At 45.0% G+C, this 22,339-nt stretch overlaps 1 long non-coding RNA gene across 2 annotated transcripts; it reads right to left on the bottom strand.

Moving 5' to 3' along the window:
- Positions 1-159: 159 nt before the first annotated feature.
- On the bottom strand, positions 160-18,050 carry LOC102554475 (uncharacterized). Of its 2 annotated transcripts, none has more exons than XR_015629983.1 (3): positions 17,882-18,050; positions 4,106-4,310; positions 160-363 (listed from the first exon to the last, which is right to left on the bottom strand). It is a non-coding gene; the product is annotated as an uncharacterized LOC102554475 (long non-coding RNA). The 2 variants fall into 2 exon arrangements; XR_015629984.1 differs by lacking the exon at positions 17,882-18,050 and adding an exon at positions 16,422-16,629.
- Between the last annotated feature and the right edge of the window lie 4,289 nt (positions 18,051-22,339).

The raw sequence follows: 22,339 nt of genomic DNA, 5'->3' as shown, positions 1-22,339 counted from the left end.
GCTGATTATTCACAGCCTAAAAGTTTCTTAGTTTGATATAACCTCGTCAGTCTACTTGGGGTTTTGTGTTTTGTCTCTTAGACTTTGGGGGTGGGGCTGGAACAATACATTTGAGCAATTAAAATAATAATTCATAAATAAAGGAGGATGGACACGGCATTTAAAGTGTTTGGTCTGTTGATTTATTTCCATACAGACTTATTGTACTGTATCTCTAATGCCTTGCCCCTCCGTTGGTCAGTTGGTCACCTTCAATCCCCCAGACTGTTGAACTTCCGTTTTCAAAACAGCACTTTTGGGGCTGATGAGATGGTTCAGTGTGCAAGGAGCTCGCCTTCAAGTCTGATCATCTGAGTTGGATCCCTTGGCCCCACAGGGTGGAAGGAAAGAACAGACAGAAGTGAGGAACTCGGCGGTCATATAGGTCACCCAGAGATCACGGAACTAGAGTTTTCAGAGCCTCGTAGCTGAGACAGATGGTAATTGGGGAGTGGACAGAAGAGCAGGACTTTGGAGGTGACAGATGAAACAACAGAGCCCCCATCCTCTCCCCACCCCTCCCCCACACCCAGGCTTCTGCTTATGAGACACAAAGGACTGTGTGGAAACCCACAATCTCTTCCTGCGGCCAGTCTGTGTCCCTAGCCATAGCGACTGAGGAAATTATTCCTCCAGGGTGCGTGGTTAATTGAATTCCCGACCAGGCTGACTTCCAGGAACTAGGGCATGCAGAGCCAGGATTAGCAGCAGGGACACACACATAGGTTATGGAATCAGGCTGAATTAGTCAGGTGTGGTAGAAGGTCATTGCTTTCTAAGGCATCATTCAGGAGCAGCATCAGAGGCAGTGAGATTGACTGTGTGGTGCCCACATGACCATGCTGTCTGAACAGTGATAAGGAACATCTGACATGATCAAAACCAACCAACCAACCAACCAAACAAACAAACAAACAAACAACATTGCAAGTCACAGGAGACCCTGAGTGTACAAGAGTCCCAGCTGTGACTTGGGGTTTAGAACCATATGTTGTCAAAGAGGCAAGGTGTCTGTGCTGGTGAATCCTAGGGATGATGTGTGTCCCAGGGTGGACCTGCTCCTACATCATGCCTCACTGTCTTACAGAGGATTGTTGGCTGTTTTTTTTTCCATGTCAACCTGTCACCAGGCTGTCCTTATAATGGGTTAAACAATTCTTCTAGTCTGGAACTGTGGCTAACATATCCTTGCTGCCTTCAAGATGCCAGTAGGCACTGTATTTCACACCCCTGATGGTGATGGGCAAAGAATAGAATCATCATACGGGGAACATTTTTGTCAGATCAGCCACTAGGTGTCTCTATCCCAGGTCTGGTTCTGAATGGGTGAGAGAGCCTTCTTGGTCTGGTAACTGCTCTCTCTGACAGCCTCAGGTTTATAGGCTGGACAGAATTCCAGCCCCATCGCTGCCGTGAGAGATGGTTGTTTCTCCTTATCTGCTTTGATGCTTACATAGTCCGAGGTTTGACCAGTGGGTTGGTCTGGCCTTCAGATGCCCTGTGTCCTTTGACGTGTTCCCAGAGTTCCTCCTTGGCTCAGAACAGAAGCCTCTTCAGGCTTATATGAAATTTCCCAGCTTTAGTTCTGGAGACCGAACACTGCCTGGAGTCCTGTTCCTCAGAGCGAGTGGTGCTTAGAAAGGACTCCACGGCAGCCTTAGTCTCAGTCTTTCCCAGGAGACAAAGCAAAAGCAAGCATCTCTGTTATCTGCCATCTATCTGCCTGCATCTCTGTTATCTGCCATCTATCTGCCTGCATCGCTGGTATCTGCCATCTATCTATCTGCCTGCATCTGTGTTATCTGCCATCTATCTATCTGCCTGCCTGCATCGCTGGTATCTGTCATCTCTCTATCTGCCTGTCATCTTTCAAACCATCTGCTACCCATCATCCATCCCCTATCTACCACCCATCAATCTAAGCTCTCTGTCACATCTATCTACCTGTCACCTCTCTACCATCTGTTTTGGATCTAGCTATCATCTATCGATCTGTCATCTATTTCTAGCTCAGCCTATTATCTATGTGTCCCATCTATCCCTATCATCCATCTTCAGTCTATTTTGTCTGTCTGTTTGTCTACCATCTATCACTGTCGGTTAGCTTCTATCTACCACATCAATCATTTGTCAGTCTGTTGTTGATCTATTGTCTATCTTCTTTAACTCATCAGTATCATTTATCTATCTTCTACCATCCATGGTCCATCTTTATCCATTCATCCATCTATAATCTATCTATCCATCTATTATAATCTATTTTATCTACTATCTATCTATCTACCCATCTATCCTAGAAACCTTCAGGTGTTGGTGTTTTGTTTTTTTCTTTTCTTTTCTTTTCTTTTCTTTTCTTTCTTTCTTTCTTTTTTTTATATCCCAGTCTCAGCCAACTTGTTGTCTTGGTAAAATGCAGGAGAAGGCCTGTTTCTTCCTGGTTTTCACAATAGATGCCCCTATCATGTCTTTGATAGATTGATGTATAAGACATAAAAACTCAGGGTAGCTTCATTTATTTACATTAGAAACATATTTATCCATTTATTTAGAATTTGAGTTTCTTAAGACAGCAAAAATTTGCAATTTGGGAACTGGGGAGATGGCTCAGTGGTTAAGAGCACTTACTGTTCTTGCTGAGGTCCAGGAACTCAAATGTGGCTCACAACCACTGATAACTCCATCTCCAGGATTTTGGAGGGCACCTGTACACACATCATACACACACAGACACAAACACACACACACACACACACCACAGATACACACACACACCACACACACACACACACCACACAGATACACACACACACACACACACCACACAGATACACACACACACACACACACCACACAGATACACACTACACGGATACACACACACACACACCACATAGATACACACACACACATATACACACACTACATGGATACACACACACACATACCACACAGATACACACACACACACACCACACAGATACACACACACCACACAGATACACACACACCACACAGATACACACACACCACACAGATACACACACACCACACAGATACACACACACACACACACACACACACACACACACTTTTAAACAATTGCAGTTTGAAGCAGATAGGCTTTGCTTGTGTCTTGTATAATTTTGCAGTGAGCATGCGCTCCCTTCCTATTGCCTCATGGGAATCCTCACTTCTCTCCTGCCTGTCAACTTCAAGGTTTTTCTTCACCTGCTTTGCAGTCAACAGCTCGGTTCTGCAGTCTCACTGGTTTGCTCCTCCCAAAGCAGTAGATGTGCCTTCCCCAGTCCTGCTTCCAGGTACACGTTCAAGATTACAGGGCCCTTCTTTCAGTGTTCCAACTTTCCAACTTAACTGCCATTCTCATTGTGTGAATATTACTGTACACACACACACACACACACACACACACACACACACACACACCTGGCTTTTGTTTTTTCACACCTACACAGACTGTGAAACAACCTTTTATTTAGGGAGAATTGCCCCTTAGGTCCCAGTGTCAAACTGTGCTTTTGTTATTTTTCTCTTGAATTGTTGTAGTCCCTCGCATGTGTACTAATCCCACAGATGAACAGAAGGATTGTGGACACATGTGCAATATAAGCCCTTCAAACCCGTGAGCACATAGACTTCTCTTTCTGTTGTCTCAAATATCTATTTATAAGATTGTGATATCTTGTGGGTGAATTTAGAAACAATTAAGGATCTTCCTTTGTGGTGCATCAAGTGCTTGATCATTCTGTCTGTTTCTCTCTCTCTCTCTCTCTCTCTCTCTCTCTCTCTCTCTCTCTCTCTCTCCCCTTTCTTTGCTAAGAAAACTTTTAAAGCCTGGGAAGTAAAATTGACTTCTCTAGTAACTCTATCAAGGTATAATTTATAAGAAAAGTTCACTTTCTAGCAGGGGGATTTTTGGTAAAGAACAGACACACTTTCATTTCCTCTCTTAAGAATGAATCCATATGGATCTGCCAATCACCTGGCCAGAAAAATGGCCCCCAGGAGTCTGTTCCCCAAACTTCAAAAAAAAATGTATAAGTCTTACCTGAGCATGGTCTCTCTGGCTTCTGACCGCTCTTACCCTGCGTGACTTATCTGAATTGATTGGAGGAGATAACAGGGACTGGGCAGCTGAGAGGAGGCTAGAGGAAGACTGGGGAGCAAGCCTGTTGCAAATTTTCTTCTTTCCCTTATTTCTATGGCTGGTTTTGTAGTTTGAATTTCCCATATGGACATTAGCATAAACAGTTCTGAAAAAAGATTAATGTTATCGGTATATGTGTGTGCACATGTATACACACACGTATGCTAGTGCATGCTTAGATACTAGTAGTAGACACTTGGTCCCTTGGAGCTGGAGTTATAGATGTTTGTGAGATCCCTGGCTTGTTGTGTGGGTGCCTCTGAACTCCAGTCTTAAGGACTGCACAGACAACTCTCTTAACCACTGAGCCACCTCTCTGGCTCCTGGTGTTAACCTTTGTAGCTTCATGAAATTACTTGTCGATATTTTATTGGAAGTTATCAGATTTACAAACTGGCTTGGATCGAACCATCCTATTTGATACTCATTGCCTGCTGCCTCAGACACCCCTGGACTGCTGTGTTGGACGGATCCTTTGGAAGGAGACATAAAGAGACAGATGCAGGGATGAGAGCGATGGACTAGCATCCAGGCCCATAGAAGTGACTGACATTGAGAGATGACTCTGTGGGGAAGGACATTGGTGACGTAATAAGCCTTGTCAGAAGATAAGGCCACCAACGAGTAAGAGAGTAACAGGTGGATGAATCAGAACCTGGGGCTTTGTGCATGGAGACAGATAGTGTGACGTCAGTGAAAAACCTCAGGAGACTAAGCAGACTTGACCCTGGAGTGAGAGGGAAGAGGAAGGACAACAGGGGAATTTGTGAATTTTATTATCATGCTTCTGGAAGTTTCAGGTTCATTTAAACCCCAACGCAGGCTGTTTTGTTTGACAGTGTATCTGTTAAAGACGAAGATCATTTCCCAGATGAATAATGGCTACAAATTGTCCCAAGAACGCCCCGTGCAGCTTTGATGATGGCACATCTGGATGGAGGTCTAAAGACACAAGGAAAACATTGACCTGATGTGGAGAAAAGGTGACGGGATGATTGACAGGGAGCTGGTGGCCACACCCAGAATAAAACGAATTCCATGCATCAGTATTCCAAAGAGGAGGGGGAGGGTGTGCCAGCCTGTATCAGCTGTCTTCTTCATTACAGCCTTGTCCATTCAGGACCGTGCAGGTGTCTTCTACCCTGACCGAAGAAGTCCTTCCGGGTACCCGAAGTCCATTGTATAAGCAGCATCCTTTATTTGCTAGGAGATAAGAAAAGTTAGTGGATCAAAAGCACAGTTGTGCACACACGTGCCTGGCTTGTCCTGCTTTGCCTGCTATTTTCCCGAAGGCAGTGGGTTATTTTGATGGCAAGTGGTTATGGCCTCAGAGCGGAGCCTTGAAGTCAAAGACTGTCAGTGCTCTCAGCAGCTGTAGCTGGCACTGTGGAAACTGGATGCTCTCAGCTGCGGTGGTGACAATCAAGGAGGCTCGGATGTCACCTGAATGACACTGCAGTTAGCCACCAGGGTCCACTAATGACCACCTTCTTTCACACAAGTGTCAGTCTTTTTACAATCTGCTCCAGGAAGAACTGAAGTGAATGGAGGGTAGATCAGTCCAACATGTCCATTTACACAGTCCTGAGATGCCCAGTAGATTTCACTTTAAGCTCAGCATCCTTCCTTGTGCACCAACCTCCCGGAGAGAGAAAAGGGCTTGGCTTTGGTGTGTGATGGGCGGAGCAATGCTGCCCCCAAATTCCCACCGGACCTTCAGAGCTTGTAACTACAAGATCTGACACAGCAAAAGGGACTTGGCAGATCTGATTGAACGAGGGCTTTAAACGGAGGGATTATCCTGGATTATCCAGGGAGCCCAGACTAATCACATGAATCTTTTAAAATGGAAAAGGCTATAAACGAGGCCAGGACAATGAGCACATTTCAACACCCCAGGGCTGAGATACAGAAGCTGTAAGCCAGGACTGTGAGAGAGAGAGAGAGAGAGAGAGAGAGAGAGAGAGAGAGAGAGAGAGAGAGAGAGACCTCTGGGTCCTTAAGACAGCCCCCATGACAGCCAGTAAAAGAAAAATTAAAGATTATAGTCTCACATGACATGCAACTGAGTCCTGCCCTCAGCCTGAATCTGCCAGGAAATTCCCCTGGAATCTCAGAGTAAGGCAGACCAGAGTAAGGCATTTTAGTTCAGTGTTGGATCTTCTAAGTGAGACAGTGTGTGGTCTTATAGACCTGTAGATGAAGCCCACGGTGCCTCATAAGGGATAAATTCAGTCTCCTACTGTACAGATAAGAAAAAAGCGGCGAGCAATGGGTCAAAGCTTATGGGTCGGCACAATTCCAACACTTCAGTGAAATGGTGCCTGCGGGTGCCCTAAGTCTCCATGGGGAGCTTCAGGTGAGCACCGCACAGAACAAAGCCAGGGGTTTTTGAAAATGGATGAAAACTGGGCATGATGGTGCATGTCTGTGATCCCTGAGATTGGGAGGTAGAGGCAGAAGGATCAGTTCAGGGTAATCTTTGGCCAGATCATGAGTTCAAGGTCAGCCTGAGCTACTTGAGTCTCTGCCTTAATGACTTAGTTTCATTTCTGGTTTTGTGATAGAAAATACCCCAATAAAAGGGTTTATTTGGGTTACAATTCTAGGGCAGAGTCCATCACTGCAGAGCAGACAGCAGGAACTTGAAGCAGCTAGTCATGTTACACCCACAGACAGGAGCAATGGTTAAAGCAGACTGCTGCTTCGCTTACCTTTGCCTGTTTATTCAGTTAGGGGTCATGAGATGGTGCAGAGAGTGGACCCTCACTCCCACCCCAGTGAGCCCTAATAAGAAAAACCCTCACAGGCAGGCCCATAGGCACCCTAGGCAACACAATTTCTTTTCATGACTTCTTTCCTAGATGACTTTAGATTGTGTCAAGCAACCATGACCCTAAACAATAACAAAGATATAAGTGGAAAACTTGTCTTAAACATAACATATAATGGGTTGGGGACAGGTCTGTCAGTTTGTCAAGTATCTGATATATAGCATGAAGGCCTGAGTTCGGATCACTAGTACCCACATACAAACAGGGTGTGGTGGTGCTTATCTGTAACCTTAGTACTGAGGGGCCAGCAAAAGTATGGGTGGATCTCCAGAACTAGCTGCCAATCTGCTCATCCAACCTTAGATTCAATGCTAGGCCCTGTCTCAAAAAGTAAGGTGGACAGTGTTTGGAGAGATGGTGTGGTGGTTAATATCACTTGCTGGAGGCTGGAGAGATGGCTCAGGGGTTAAAAGCACTGATTGCTCTTCCAGAGGTCCTGAGTTCAAATCTCAGCAACCACCTGGTGGTTCACAACTATATGTGATGAGTTCTGGTGCCCTTTTCTGGTATGCAGGCAGAACACTACATAATAAAAACATTAAAAAAAATCACTTGCTGTTCTTTCAGAGGACCCAGTTCTGATGCCCAAGGTGGCTTACGACTGCCTGTATTCACTATGGGGACTTTGACAGCATCATCTGGACCCTTTGACATTGGACATCGAGTCAGACATAGAGTCACAGGATTTGGGGTTTGCCCCACTGGGTTCTGGTCTTGCTTTTGGTCCAGTATGTCCTCACTCTGACCAGATTCCTCCCTTTTGGAATGGTAATGGTATCCTGTACCGCCTAGTGTTGGAAGCACTTAATTAACCTTTCAATTAATTATACAAGGGGTTGCAATGAAGAGCGTGCCACAGAAGAGACTGAACTTTGGATGTCTAAGCAGTGTCGAGACTGTGATGAGGACTTTTGAGTTTGAACTATTCCGTTCACTTTACATTATGCTATGGCTCCAGGCCTGTGGAGACCAGGGAGTAGGATGTGATGGTTTGATTGAGAATGGTTTTTACAGCTTCACATATGTGAATGCCTGGTCTTCAGTTGGTGGCACTGCTTGAAAGGATTAGGAGGTGTGGTCTTATTGGAGGTGCATCTCTGGGGTTGGGCTTTAAGGTTTGAAAAAGCCCGCACCATTCCCAGTTAGCTTTCTATTTCTGCCTCATACTATTGGCTCCACTGTAGTCTCTTAGCTACTGCTCCAGCGCCACACCTGCCTGCTGCCGTGCTCCCTGCCAGGATGGTCATGGCCTCTCATCCTCTGGAATTGTGTGTTCCATTAAATGCTTCCACCTATAAGCTTCCTTGATCACGGCGTTTTATCACGGCAGTAGACAAGTAATTAAGACAGCACCTTTGCCCAGAGAGGGGGTCATTCTTCTTAGTGCAATGTACATATTTCTCCGAAAAGTGTGGCTTTCCAAAGACATTTTATAGATTAAAACACTGGTTTTCACAAGTGTTCCTCATTAAAAGTGGCCTGCAGCTGAATCCCTAAAACTAACTTGCTTTCAACCACGGAACTATCATCTCAAAAACTGATTTCACTAAGCAGGTTTTGAAAGTCAGAAAAGGTTGAATTTGAACTCAACCTTTGGCTCTGAAAGAAGATGCATCTCTCTCTCTCTCTCTCTCTCTCTCTCTCTTTCTCATATATATATATATATATATATATATATATATATATATATATATATATATATATATGAGATCAAGAGCAAGAGCTAACAGGCAAAGAGAGAGCAGTTTCCTCCTTCCACGTCCTTTATATAGGCTGTCAGCAGAAGGTGTGGCCAAGATTAGAGGTGTGTCTTCTCACCTCAAAAGATCTGAGTACAACAAACTAATAGAAGAAAAACTAGGGAAGCATCTGGAACACATGGGCACTGGAAAAAATTTCCTGAACAAAACACCAATGGCTTATGCTCTAAGATCAAGAATCGACAAATGGGATCTCATAAAACTGCAAAGCTTCTGTAAGGCAAAGGACACTGTGGTTAGGACAAATCGGCAACCAACAGATTGGGAAAAGATCTTTACCAATCCTACAACAGATAGAGGCCTTATATCCAAAATATACAAAGAACTCAAGAAGTTAGACCGCAGGGAGACAAATAACCCTATTAAAAAATGGGGTTCAGAGCTAAACAAACAATTCACAGCTGAGGAATGCCGAATGGCTGAGAAACACCTAAAGAAATGTTCAACATCTTTAGTCATAAGGGAAATGCAAATCAAAACAACCCTGAGATTTCACCTCACACCAGTGAGAATGGCTAAGATCAAAAACTCAGGTGACAGCAGATGCTGGCGAGGATACGGAGAAAGAGGAACACTCCTTCATTGTTGGTGGGATTGCAGACTGGTACAACCATTCTGGAAATCAGTCTGGAGGTTCCTCAGAAAATTGGACATTGAACTGCCTGAGGATCCAGCTATACCTCTCTTGGGCATATACCCAATAGATGCCCCAACATATAAAAAAGACACGTGCTCCACTATGTTCATCGCAGCCTTATTTATAATAGCCAGAAGCTGGAAAGAACCCAGATGCCTTTCAACAGAGGAATGGATACAGAAAATGTGGTACATCTACACAATGGAATATTACTCAGCTATCAAAAACAATGGCTTTATGAAATTCGTAGGCAAATGGTTGGAACTGGAAAATATCATCCTGAGTGAGCTAACCCAATCACAGAAAGACATACATGGTATGCACTCACTGATAAGTGGCTATTAGCCCAAATGCTTGAATTACCCTAGATGCCTAGAACAAATGAAACTCAAGACGGATGATCAAAATGTGAATGCTTCACTCCTTCTCTAAAAGGGGAACAAGAATACCCTTGGCAGGGAAGAGAGAAGCAAAGATTAAAACAGAGACTGAAGGAACTCCCATTCAGAGCCTGCCCCACATGTGGCCCATACATATACAGTCACCCAATTAGACAACATGGATGAAGCAAAGAAGTGCAGACCGACAGGAGCCGGATGTAGATCGCTCCTGAGAGACACAGCCAGAATACAGCAAACACAGAGGCGAATGCCAGCAGCAAACCACTGAACTGAGAATAGGACCCCCGTTGAAGGAATCAGAGAAAGAACTGAAAGAGCTTGAAGGGGCTCGAGACCCCATATGAACAACAATGCCAAGCAACCAGAGCTTCCAGGGACTAAGCCACTACCTAAATACTATACATGGACTGACCCTGACTCTGACCTCATAGGTAGCAATGAATATCCTAGTAAGAGCACCAGTGGAAGGGGAAGCCCTGGGTCCTGCTAAGACTGAACCCCCAGTGGACTAGACTGTTGGGGGGAGGGCGGCAATGGGGGGAGGGTTGGGAGGGGAACACCCATAAGGAAGGGGAGGGGGGAAGGGGATGTTTGCCCGAAAATCAAAGAATTATTATTAAGTATTAAATAAATTAAAAAACAAACAAAGAAAAAAAAAAGATCTGAGTACAAGGTAACTCTTCCTATTTCAGATGATCTAATTAAGAAAAAAAGTCCTCAGAGGTGTGCCTAACCGTGTGTGTTTTAGTTAATTCCAGATGTAGTCTGGTTGACAACCAAGAACAGCCATCAATATCTCGGCTGGTTAGGGTTTGTCTGTTGTTTTTGCTTTTGTTTTAACTTGGCACAAACTGCTGTTATCTAGAAGAGGAACCTTAGTTGAGAAAATGCCTCCATCAGATTGACATGCGGGCAAGTCTGGTAAGACATTTCTCTTGACTAATATTTATGTGGCAGTGCCCAGCCTAGTTGTGGGTGGTGCCACCCCTGGACTGGTAATTCTAGGTTGTATAAGACATCAGACTCAGCAAGCCATGAGGACCAAGCCAGTAAGCAGTGTTCCTCCATGGCCTCTGCATCAGTTCCTGCCTCCAGGTTCCTGTCTTAAGTTCCTGCTCTGACTTTGTTTCAGGGTGGAATCTAATCTGTAAACTGAAATAAACCCTTTTCTTCCCAAGTTGCTTTTGGTTGTGGCATTTATCACAATAGAAAGCAAACCAGGACAACGGTCAAGGTCATGTCGATGACTAGTTAGAGCTGAGTATTGACATGTGACATTTCTTAGTATGGTCTTTTCACAAATGGCCATGTTCTCATCAGTAAAGAGTTAAGCAAATGTCTTAGTTGGGGTTACTACTGCTGTGATGAAACACCATGACCAAAGCAACCTGAGAAGGAATGAGTTTATTTTGCTCACACTTCCACATCATTGTTCATTGTTAAAGGAAGTCAGAGCAGGAACCTGGAGGCAGGAGCTGATGCAGAGGCCATGGAGGGGTGCTTCTTACTGGCTTGCTCTCCATGGCTTGTTCAGCCTGCTTTCTTATAGAACCCACGGCCACCAGTCCATGGTTAGTACAACCCACAGTGAGTGGTCTGGCCATCCCTCATCAATCACTAATTAAGGAAATGCCCTTCCAGATATGCCTACAAGTCAATCTCAGGGAAGCATTTTCTCAACTGAGGCTCCCTCCTCTCAGATGACTCTAGTTTGTTTCAAGTTGACATAAAAATAGCCAGGACAGTGAATGACCCAAAATCTTTTCCATATACAAAGAAAGGCCTAAACATAACCTGTGGCCATTTCCCATGCTTCGCCTGAATGTCCTTGCACACCCCACGCAGGCTGCCTGTCTCACTGTCATTGTGGAATGGGCCAGAAGGACTTGGCTATTTGTGTACAAGAAGGTTGTGCAAGAAAGTGGAAGAAACTCCCCACAAAACTGGGGTGAGCACTTCATAATGACTTTCTTAGTATGTTCTTGGTTCAGGGTCAGAAACCACCAATTTGGGAAAAGTCTTGTCTCTAGTTCACAGCAACTTCCTAGTGTGACACTTTGGGACCCCATAACACATAGAGACAGACAGGGGTTTCCATCTAATGAGGCTGTTTTGCAGAGCGTCTCCAAGGTAGGTTGAACACAGACTAGCCTGGGTGTGGCTGGTTCAGGAAATCCTAGGAGGTCAGCTTCTAGGCTTTCCCATGAATGGATCTCCTGCCTTCCTCTCTCCCGCCTTCCCTCCATTCTATGCCCCCTCCCTTTTCTATTCTGATTAGTTATGCAGGTTTGCCTGGAGAGAGAGCTCATTTCTGATCTTCCCCCTTCTCTCCCTCCCCCTCCTTCCCCCTTCCCTCTCCTCCTCCTTCTTTCCCTCTTCCCCCCTTCCTCTTCCTCCTACTCCTTCATTGTGTTGCTCTTCTAGAATTTTAGAACCAATTTGTTGATGGCCACTAGATAATCTGCACTTTCCCCCCTGCCTTTCATATTCATTGTGAGTTCTTGTCTGAGTTGCTTTTTAATCCTGATTATAGTATGATTCTATGACCCAGCCCTTCAAAATGGGGAAGAGGCCTCCCATCCCCCTTCTCTGATAAACACATCAATATGAATTAGATGAAGTCCAGCCTACTTTTCCCCCCTGTAGCCCATGCATTTCATATTGTATCTAAGTGATTTTATCTGAACTTGGGTCCCAGTCTGCTATGTTAGCCTTGCAGGCTTCTATAAGTCTAGGCTTTGTACATGGGTCTGCCATCCATTTTGAATTAAGTTTTACACATGACATGAGATGTGGATCAATATTCAATGTTTTGAACATACACAGAGCCAACCAGAGGATTCCAGCTTTATCAGTGGCAAGACGATTTCCTCCATTGAATTGCCTTCGCACGTTGTTTTTGAAATCAGATGCTCACGTGGACTCGAGATCTGATTCTGAACACTACTTCCTTCAATGAGTCTATTTTCGGAGCCTTATGCTAACACTAGAATGTGTCAACTCCTGTGGGCTTGGACCTCTAGAGATCAGGAGCTTACTTCTGTAGCTTTATTCTTTTCCGATGTCATTTCCAATATTGCAGATCCTTTTCTTTGGACTTAAATTAGACTTGAGAGTCAGCCTGAATTTTTTTAAAACCATGAACTCTTCTGGGATATGACATGGAACTCTGACAATTTGGTGGAAGAATTGGGGGAAGTTGCTGCCTGGCAGTACCAAGCCTTCAAACTCATAAACAAATCCCAAGCCCCATGCATTTATTTAGGTTCCTTTGTTTCCTTTGAACCACGCACAGTTTCTGTATACAGCTCTCGAATGCCTTTCAACTAATTTATCCCCTATTTATTTCATACATTTAATGTGACAGCAAGTGGCATATTAAATGTTCAGAATTCTTCATGCAAGCATGCTCTTGTGTCACTGTAAAGACAATTCTAATCCTCCTTTTCCAAACAGGGTGATTCTAATATCTCTTCCTTTATTCTTTCTACCCACACCTCTCTCCAACAAATCCTTACATGCCCTTTATAGTAGAATTCTAATCTTGCGCCTCTACCTCCCAAGTCCTGGGATTACAGGTATGAGTCACTACCCTTAGCAGCCAATCGAAGGCTTCATGCACACTAGGTTGGTACTACCAATTGAGTCACATCCCCGGGGTTGGGGATTTAGCTCAGGGGTAGAGCGCTTGCCTAGCAAGCGCAAGGCCCTGGGTTCAGTCCCCAGCTCCAGAAAAAAAAGAAAAAGAAAAAAAGGAAAAAGGAAAAAAAAGAGTCATATCCCCAGCAATTGATTGATTGATTGATTGATTGATTGATTGATTGATTGAACTGGCTAGGACCTCCAGAAGTGGAAAAGTTATAAGAATTCTTATCTTCCCAGACCTTATCTTTGGTCTTAGGGAGAACATATTCAGTCTTTTAGCATTCATCATGGCATGGGCTGTGTGGGTTTTCATTGACTAGGTGACTGAGTAAGTTTTCTTCTAATACTGGCTTGTTTCCTTCTATATATGAATTCCATTTGCTGGACTGTTAAGACTTTACATTTGTGTTCAGGGAAGTTATTCTAGATAGTTTGTGCCTAGTCTGTTTAATGAATTTTGGGTTCTTGCATAGAGTGAGTTCAAAAGTAGTCTCTCTTTTCCAATTTCTTGGGAAGGTTTGTTTAGAACTAGAACGTCTCCCTGAAGTACTTGTTATAGTTCACCAGTTAAGCCATTAGACCTACAACTTTCCTTTGAGGGGAGACTTTACAGCATACATTCAATGTCTTGGACCAATATTGGTCTTTTTATTTTATTTCTTCTTGTGCGAATCTGGTAGTCTGTCTTTCCAAGACACTGCTCATTTAAATTGTCAAGACTATTGGCACAGTTACTCTTTTGACAGCTGTAGGTTCTGTAGGAGTGTCTCCTTGTCTGCTGACACTGGTAGATTAAGATTTCTCAGTCCTTTTATTTATTTTCCCTCCCTCTGTAGTGAGGTGGGAGGTCCATCAAGCTTTCCATCCCATTGCTCAGATGAGAAATAAGCAGTTACAAGACACTCTACCCCATTAACTATTTAATGAACAATCTGGGAGGATGGGGATGTATCCATTTTGATTTGTATTCCCTCCAGCTTAGAGGGAAGAAGGCTTTCCAAAAGAAATGCCTAGATCCCAGAATTTGTGAAGACAAGATTCAGGCCCACATAGATAGAAAGATGTAGTTCTTGTTCTGGTGTCCATTTACTCATTCATCCAGTCCTTCATACAACTATTCATTCATTCATTCATTCATTCATTCATATATGCACTCAATACATTTTTAAGGATGCATTTATCTCTGTATGCCTGTGTCTTTGTGTTTGAGGATTACACACATGGGTATGTAGGTACTTGCATTTGCGTTCATGTGTGGAATCTGGAACAAATACACATCAGCTGTCTTCCTCTCTCATTCATCTATTCCTTTGAGACAGAGTAAACCCATGGCTCATATTTTCTTGGTTGTCTGGGAGCCACCAAGACCAAGTGATCCTCCTGGGCTGGCCTCCCTCAGATATGGTTACAGGAATGCAGGGACACATGGCATGTTATATGGGTACTGGGATCTGCACTCCATCCTTATGATTATTCATCAAGTGCTCTTGGCCACTGAGCCATCTCTCCAGCCCCTACTTAATGCATTTTGACTGATGCCGTAGGACATGTGCTTGTGGTGGATCCCATCAAGGTGAGCAGTGGTGTTGAGCCCAGAGGTTTGAGATAATCTACCTGTGAACTCAGTACCACAGCCTCTGCACTACACAGAGAATTACTCAGGACCAGGGCCAGACTGCCAGGGGCATCTTTTCCCCTCTTCTCATTATCTTTATGAATTAATTCAGTCTGAGAAAGAGATTTTCCTCCAATTTTGTGTGTGTCATGTGTTTCATATTTAGTGTGTTTTCTGTATTCCTTTATTTATTTATTCTTTTTTTTTTTTTTTGGAGCTGGGGACCGAACCCAGGGCCTTGCGCTTCCTAGGCAAGTGCTCTACCACTGAGCTAAATCCCTAACCCTCTGTATTCCTTTAAAAGGTAACAACGTTTGTCCATGGAAGCAGAATGAATGACCCGCAGACTGTGACAGAGAAAGAGCCAGTGTAATTTGGACTGTGAGGCTTTCTTCAAGCTACTAGAACCTAGGACTAAAAAAAGCCTCTCTTGTTCTTTAGCACAGAACACTCCAGTGCTAACCATTGCCACTCACTGGACCTCATGGTGGCCCCTGGGGAAACATCAGACAGAGCAGGTGGCCACTCAGCAGGTGCGTACAGGTGCAGGACCAGAGTTGGAGTCCCCTGGGAGAACCACCGCCTGCACCTGCTGAAGCTGCACATGCAGATGTTTGAAAAGAACCATGTGGAGCTGAGGATGTTGGTGGGTTCCAGACAGCATTTTAAAAGTAGAAAATAGAACGATTTTTAAATAGATCAGATGGAGAAATTAGAATCTGAGAAGCAGGCTCCTGTAGGCCACTGCTTACAAGTAGAGGAGATACTGCATTATTGGGAAAATGATATTTTTTTTAAAAAATTCTCAAAGTTTTGTGTCCATTGAAAGCCAGCTTTAAAAAAGTTGGAGAACTGGAAAAAGTAGAGTAAAAACTTTAAAGAAATATATGTCGGACTTTCAGGGGCTAGAGAAATGGCACGGTGATTAAGAGCACTAGTTGCTCTTGCAGAGGACCAAGGTTCAAGTCTCAATACCCACAGATCTGTAACTCCAGTTTCAGGGGAATCCAGTGCCATCTTCTGGCCTCTGTGGGTACTGCACACGTGGTGCACATACACACACGGAATCAAAGGCACACACAAGGTTCTTCTAAAAGATCTTCAAAGCAGAATTTTGGTTGATGATGTGTTAGAGGAATTTTTAAAAAGCCAGAAACTATCTTGTTCCTTAGTTTATAAAGTCTGAAGAGGGCTGGGTGTAAATAACATTGTGGGTGTCAATCTGCTAAGTGACAATATGTTAATTACAATGGATTTATATTTGTCCAAGAGAAATGAAAAAAAAAAAAAAACCACAACCAAACAAACTGAAACACAGAAGTTACCTTTAAATAGTAGGTGAGAAATGGAAAGTTGGAAAACAACTGGGCGATGGCCCTGTAACCCTTCAGTGACTTCAGCAGAGGCAGCAGCATGGGTATCAAGCCTTTCTTGGTACAGGAAATTAGAATAATGCCACTGCTTTCCTCTTTAGGCTCAGAATGTAAACACAAGATCCCTGCCAAAACAAGGGACAGCCGATTCCCACAGCTCTGCAGGCTGCTGGGTGGTTGCTAGGGTAGAGCTCTTGGGGGAGGGTTTGTGTTCTAATGCCTTAGTGGTCATAGCCAGAGAAACCCCTGGGTGTGCTCCAGATTAAGTCTGCAGGTCCACAGCTGGTGAGGAAGGGAGTAGAGAGGGAAGAGCATGTTTCATGTAGGCTGGAGAAGGGCCCATGTTCTCCACAACACTCTCTGAACTCTGTGGTTTGGGAGGTTAAGACATTCAGGGGTGCATGGTTAGACTGGTGTGGCCAGTATCTAAAGCCACAATAGAGAATGGACCTTGTCCATTGTGGGCTAGCTTATGTCCCCCCACTATTCAGTTTTTAGATGCCTTCAGTACCCTAGCGTCTGACTAAACGAGGAGACCCGGTCTTAACAAAGGTGCCTAGGCTAAAATGTGGCTATCAGGTTTGAACCCTCATGTAATTTGACTGGTATTCCTATTATTAAAAAAAGTGGGAATTTGGAGGCTGGGAAGAAAACTCGGAGGCGAACAGTGCCCACTCTGCAAGTATGAGGCCCGGAGTTCAAATTCCCAACATGAAGGTAAGAAAAAGAGAGAAACCAGGCAGGGCTGCATGAGCCTATAACCCTAGCACCATGAGGAGGAGACGGGGATCCCTAGGGCTCACTGGGCAGCCAGTCTGGCTGAAGGTGTGAACGTCCAGTTTCCTGAGAGACTGTCTTGAAGCAATGTGGAGAAAGCAATAAGACAGACATCAGATTTTCTGCTCTTGCCTTTCTTTGCACGAGTCACCACACACTGCACAACATGCACAAATAGCTCTCCTAGTCCAACACACACAGGAAATAGGAATCTGGATACTCAGAAAGATATCCAATATACACACATGGAAGACAGACCACAAGAATTCAGCAGGAAGGGCGCTACCTAAAATCCAGGGAGATTCAGGAGGAATCACATTTGACAATACCTTGACCTTGGACTTCCTGTATGAAAATAAATTTTTATCATTTAAGCTGCTAGGGTCTGACATTTTGTTACCGCATCAATGTTTGCCAGTGATTCGTTGCTGTGATATAACACCTGATTTAAATCACTTAAAGGAGGAAGAAGTTATTTTGACTTAACAGTTTCCATCCATGGTTGGCTCCCTCCATTACTTTGGTCCAAGGCAAGGCAGAGCCTCACAGCAGGGAGGTGTGACAGAACAGAGATAATTACCATAGGGCAGCCAGGAAGCCAAGAGAACTCACAAGCTTTTCAGGACAAGGCCTACCTTTCCAGGGTATGCTCTGTGATCAATAACCTCCAATGAGGGCCTAGTTCTATTTTCCACCATGTCTTAATAATGTTAAGAATCCATTGTGGGATTCAGCCATTCATTAGCAAAGAACTCAAAGACCATCGCTGGCAACCAAGCCTTAAACACAGAAACTGTCTCCAAACGCTCTGCTTCCGGTGTCAGAAAAACAAACGCTCTGCTTCCGGTGTCGGAAAAACAAACGCTCTGCTTCCTGTGTCGGAGAAACAACCCGTACAGCAGGTTTGGGGCTTCGTGGTGCCATGAAGCTCTCAGGTGATCGGCAGAGCCTGGGGTTGGAGGATGGCTGAGCTTGTGAGGGCGTTGTCTCACTCCACCCCACACTAGGCTGCACTAACCAGGAAAGAAGGCAGTAAGCAATCTAAGTCAGGTTATGCTGTGCTCTTGCGGTTCGGGACGTAGTCATGTGTGCTGGGGAATATTTTTAACATACTAGGTTGGCTGAAACAAGTCATTTTGGGTGAGACCAATCCACCTTGATTAACACACTCATGTCGTCATCTTGATGAGGTTTGGACACAGAAATAGTGAGGAGGAAGAGACCCCATGGTTTGATTGCGAGAGAAAAAGAGGGAGGGACCAAAGAAACTTCCAGAAGGGCAGTACTCGGATACTGTGACTGGGAGCTGGGTAGACCTAGAGACTCATTAGGCATTCGCCCCTGTGAGTTCTTGGTAGCCACATGTCTACCTCTGAGCTCCTTAGAATGATTGACAAGTGGGCCAGCCTGGAAGGATGCCAGCAGGCGCCTTTGTGCTTTGCTGGAAACACCCAGGACCACAGAGCTAGGAGAGACTGCGGGATAGCCCTGCGCAATGCAGGTAGGGAGGACCAAGCCTGCGAAGAAGAGCCAGTAGGCCAACAGACCGAACTGCCAGTGTTCAGGTGAGTCTCTGTAGGATGACGTCGTTATGTAGTAAGGCGGGTCCAGGATAAGGCAAAGCCTATCATTGGATGAGAAGGAAGGGTAGGCGGGGAAAGTCTAGGGAGGAGAGAGGAGGAACAAGAAAAGGAAGAGAAGGAGGAGGAACAAGGAAAGGAAGACCGTATAGGTCCGTTTTATCTTGTCTAGGTGGGCGGTTTCTAGCTTTATTAATTGGCAGTGAATTTCTTCTGTGGATGTATTGTAGATTGAGAATTTAACATATAAATCTAATTGCTAAACTACAGGTTTCTAGAGCTTTGATTTTACCGGGCTACAGGGGATGTGAGCAAAGTTCCCAGTGGGCAGAGAGACAGCCTGTCTCAGTTCTGGAAGCCGTGCTAGGCTATAGAGTGCCTGGGGCTAGGGTGGCATGGTGCCACACTAGAACAGCCCGCGGAACGTGATGTGTGTGCCAAGCGAGGTAACAACCCGCCAAGGGGACAGTGTGTGAAAGCGGCTGGCAGAGAAATAGCCGGAATATGTGGCTCCTGCGAATCCATGCGGAGTAAGAACGCGCAGGAACGGGTTCTGCCTATCTTTTATATTTTTACCGCAACAAGTCTTGAGGTCAGATTTGGTTGAAAACATGCCATGCAGAGGTCAGGATGGGAAATTAGGTATTTTAGTAACTTTAGGGCTCACTTAAAATAACTCTGTGTTCCACTTTAAAATGAGGCTATATGGAACTCTCGGAGCCTCCGACTCTTCCCAGGAAGCGTGAGCCTTTGACAATAACGGGTGGAAGTGGGGACTCAGCCATCACACCTGCTTGACATGTGTGTCCCTGAAGGAGAGGATGGAGCTGGCCACCTGTCCTCCCAAAGTCCTCTTTGTGGTCTTTGTCCTAACTACTGCAGCAGGCAAACCAAGTCTTTCGGAAGCAGCATTCACTTGTCACGCGCTGTGAATTGATTATCCGCAGTGGGACACTCATCCATGCGGGACTCTAGTGTCCCACAGGGGTGTCCATGAGGTGTACAAGGATGCTTCAGGCCAGAACACATAGAACACCAGGTTATGAAGCTGGGAGGGAGCTGCTTCATTTAGACAGAGACCCAAGCAGGCATGCAGTGAGATCCTCTGGGCCTCACCATGTGAGGAGAATGGTAGACAAGGGGAAAATGGGTACATTTTGAAGGGTGGGATCTAGGCAGAAAGAGTTGCTCCAGGTCATGAGAAATTCCTTCTGTTTTGGTGAAGAAAGAACAGGTGTTTGAGATGTCAGGGTGGTTGGCACCTTGTGGGGATGGAGGTAGGAAGCAGAGGGTGTTGGGGGTGACCAGACTGAGACAACAGCAAGGAAAGGCCTAGATGGACTCAAGAGGCCATGTGAGCCCTCAGCTTGGCCCAAGTCCTGTGCTGTCAGGTCTTTTGACGGGTTCCTGTGGATGAACAGGATCTCACTATTGAGTATAGTGAAAGGCTGAAGAGTCCTCTTCCAAACTCCATGCCTCAGTGGCTTTTCTCCTCATCGCTATGATAAAATACGTGACAGAGGCATCTGACGGAAGGAAGCGTTTGTCTCGGCTCACAGTTTGAGGGTACATCCAGCACTCCATCACGGTGGGGAAGGCGGGGAAGGGAGAAGAGCTCTACCTGTGAGAGGAACGTGAAGCAGCTGGTCACATTGCATCCACAGCCAGGAAGCCAAGGGCGATGAATGGTGCTATTTTGTCCTTTTCATTCAGTCTGGAACCCCAGGGCAGGGGATGGCACTACCCACACGCAGGGCAGGCCTTCCTTTCTCAGTAAATCTCCCTGGAAACTCAGAGCTGGAGACGCATATGAGGTGTTTCTAAAATCCACTCAAGTTGATACTGAAGAGTGGCCCTCATATCCAGAAAGTTCTAGAGGAAATTTGCTCCAGTGATTTGTCTACTTTAGACAAATCCAAATCCTTTCAGGATAGCAATGTTCTATAATGAAAACCTAATTGTGAACCCCAGCTATGGGTCAAGTACGTAACTGATGATGTGGGGGGGTCACAGTGAATGCGAGAAGAGAGCCACTTAATGTTAGTTATAGGTGTTATTTAGCCCAGCAGGCCTGACGTTTTGTTTCAACACATCATCAGCGTAAGTAAACAAGTCATTGCCAAGACTCTTTACGCCCCTTTCTTCAAGATCATTATCCTGACCACACAGTTTAGCTTGGGTATGCCCTGTCCCAGGTCCAGCAGCCCACATTGTGGATAGCAGCTGTGGTGTGCCAGTGCCGAGCAGACTCCATCCGGTTCCAAGCACACCTGTCTCTCCTTGGTCTTCCCACCCAGGACCCGGTCACAGCTGGGATCCTTGCCAAATCCCTTTCCTATGTGCTGGACAAGACGAGAAAAAAACATGCTCAGCAGAGGACCTGAGCCTGCATCCTTGGCTTCTCTGGAACAGCGATTGGGTCAAAATGCTGACACAGGGTAAAATGGGCAATTCTTGGGTTAAGAAATACCCATTTTTAGGCCGCTGGTAGGTTGTTTGTGTTAGCAGGGAACGGGTAGCGCCACACTCATGCACCTATAAAGGCAGTCTTTGGACTTCATGGGTTATTAAAAAAAAAGGCGTTCAGGTAAAAGGAGGAGAAATGGGGGTGTCCTGGGGGGGCTTGAGCGGATATGATGAAACAATGTACACATGTGTGAAACTGTCAGAGAATAAATTTAAAAATTCATAGAGAAAAACCTTTCTCTTTGAAAATCACTTATCTGTGTTGATATTTCACACTGTTTCTGGCTGTTTATAAAATTGATCTCAAAGCCACACTACAGAAATACTTAAAATGAGATCGGAAGTCCCTATATCATAAGCAAGGGAAAAACAAATGACAAAACTTCATATTGATTTTTAAAAAAGTAGGAAAATAATTATTCTGAGAAGATTTTGGTTGAAGCATGGAGTTCCTAAAGATAAATTTGTAAGATGTGAGCCATCCGCACAGATAAGTAATTTTAAAGGAAATTTGGAATGGGTCTGTTTGCTAAAAAGGCTTTGGATACGTATAAATTGTCCTCTAATATTTTTTACAAAAACTTTGGTTTCCATCTTACTGGAAATGAACTCCTCCTTATATATATTTTTTCTTCACTAACGCCTTAAAGTTCTTGCTCCAGGGGCCAGGCGTGATGGTGCTCGGCTTTAATCCTGATACACAGAGGCAGAGGCAGGCAGGGTTCTGTGATTTTGAGGCCAGTTTGGTCCACATAGGGAGTTTCAGGCCAGCTAGGGCTACATAGTAAAACTCCAATGCGGAAGAAGATGTTCTTGCTTCAGTAGGAAAAAAAAAAGTACCTCTCTATGAGAAGAGTGCAAGAGGGCTAGGCTCTCAGAATCTCGGAATCTCTCTAGGAGGCTGCTACATCCTTGTGCCAGAGCAGCCTCCCTCCCAAGCAGCCTCCCTCCATAGCCTCCTCCCTCCCCAGTAGCTTCCCTCCCCAGCCTCCTCCCTCCCCAGCAGCCCCCTCCCTCCCCAGCAGCCTCCTCCCTCCCCAGCAGCCT

The sequence above is a fragment of the Rattus norvegicus genome, chromosome 9, assembly GCF_021556685.1.
Source record: "Rattus norvegicus strain SHRSP/BbbUtx chromosome 9, alternate assembly SHRSP_T2T, whole genome shotgun sequence".
NCBI classification, from domain to species: Eukaryota; Metazoa; Chordata; class Mammalia; order Rodentia; family Muridae; genus Rattus; species Rattus norvegicus.
Note: the sequence above shows the minus strand (reverse complement) of the source record. Positions and strands in the feature narration are given on the sequence as shown.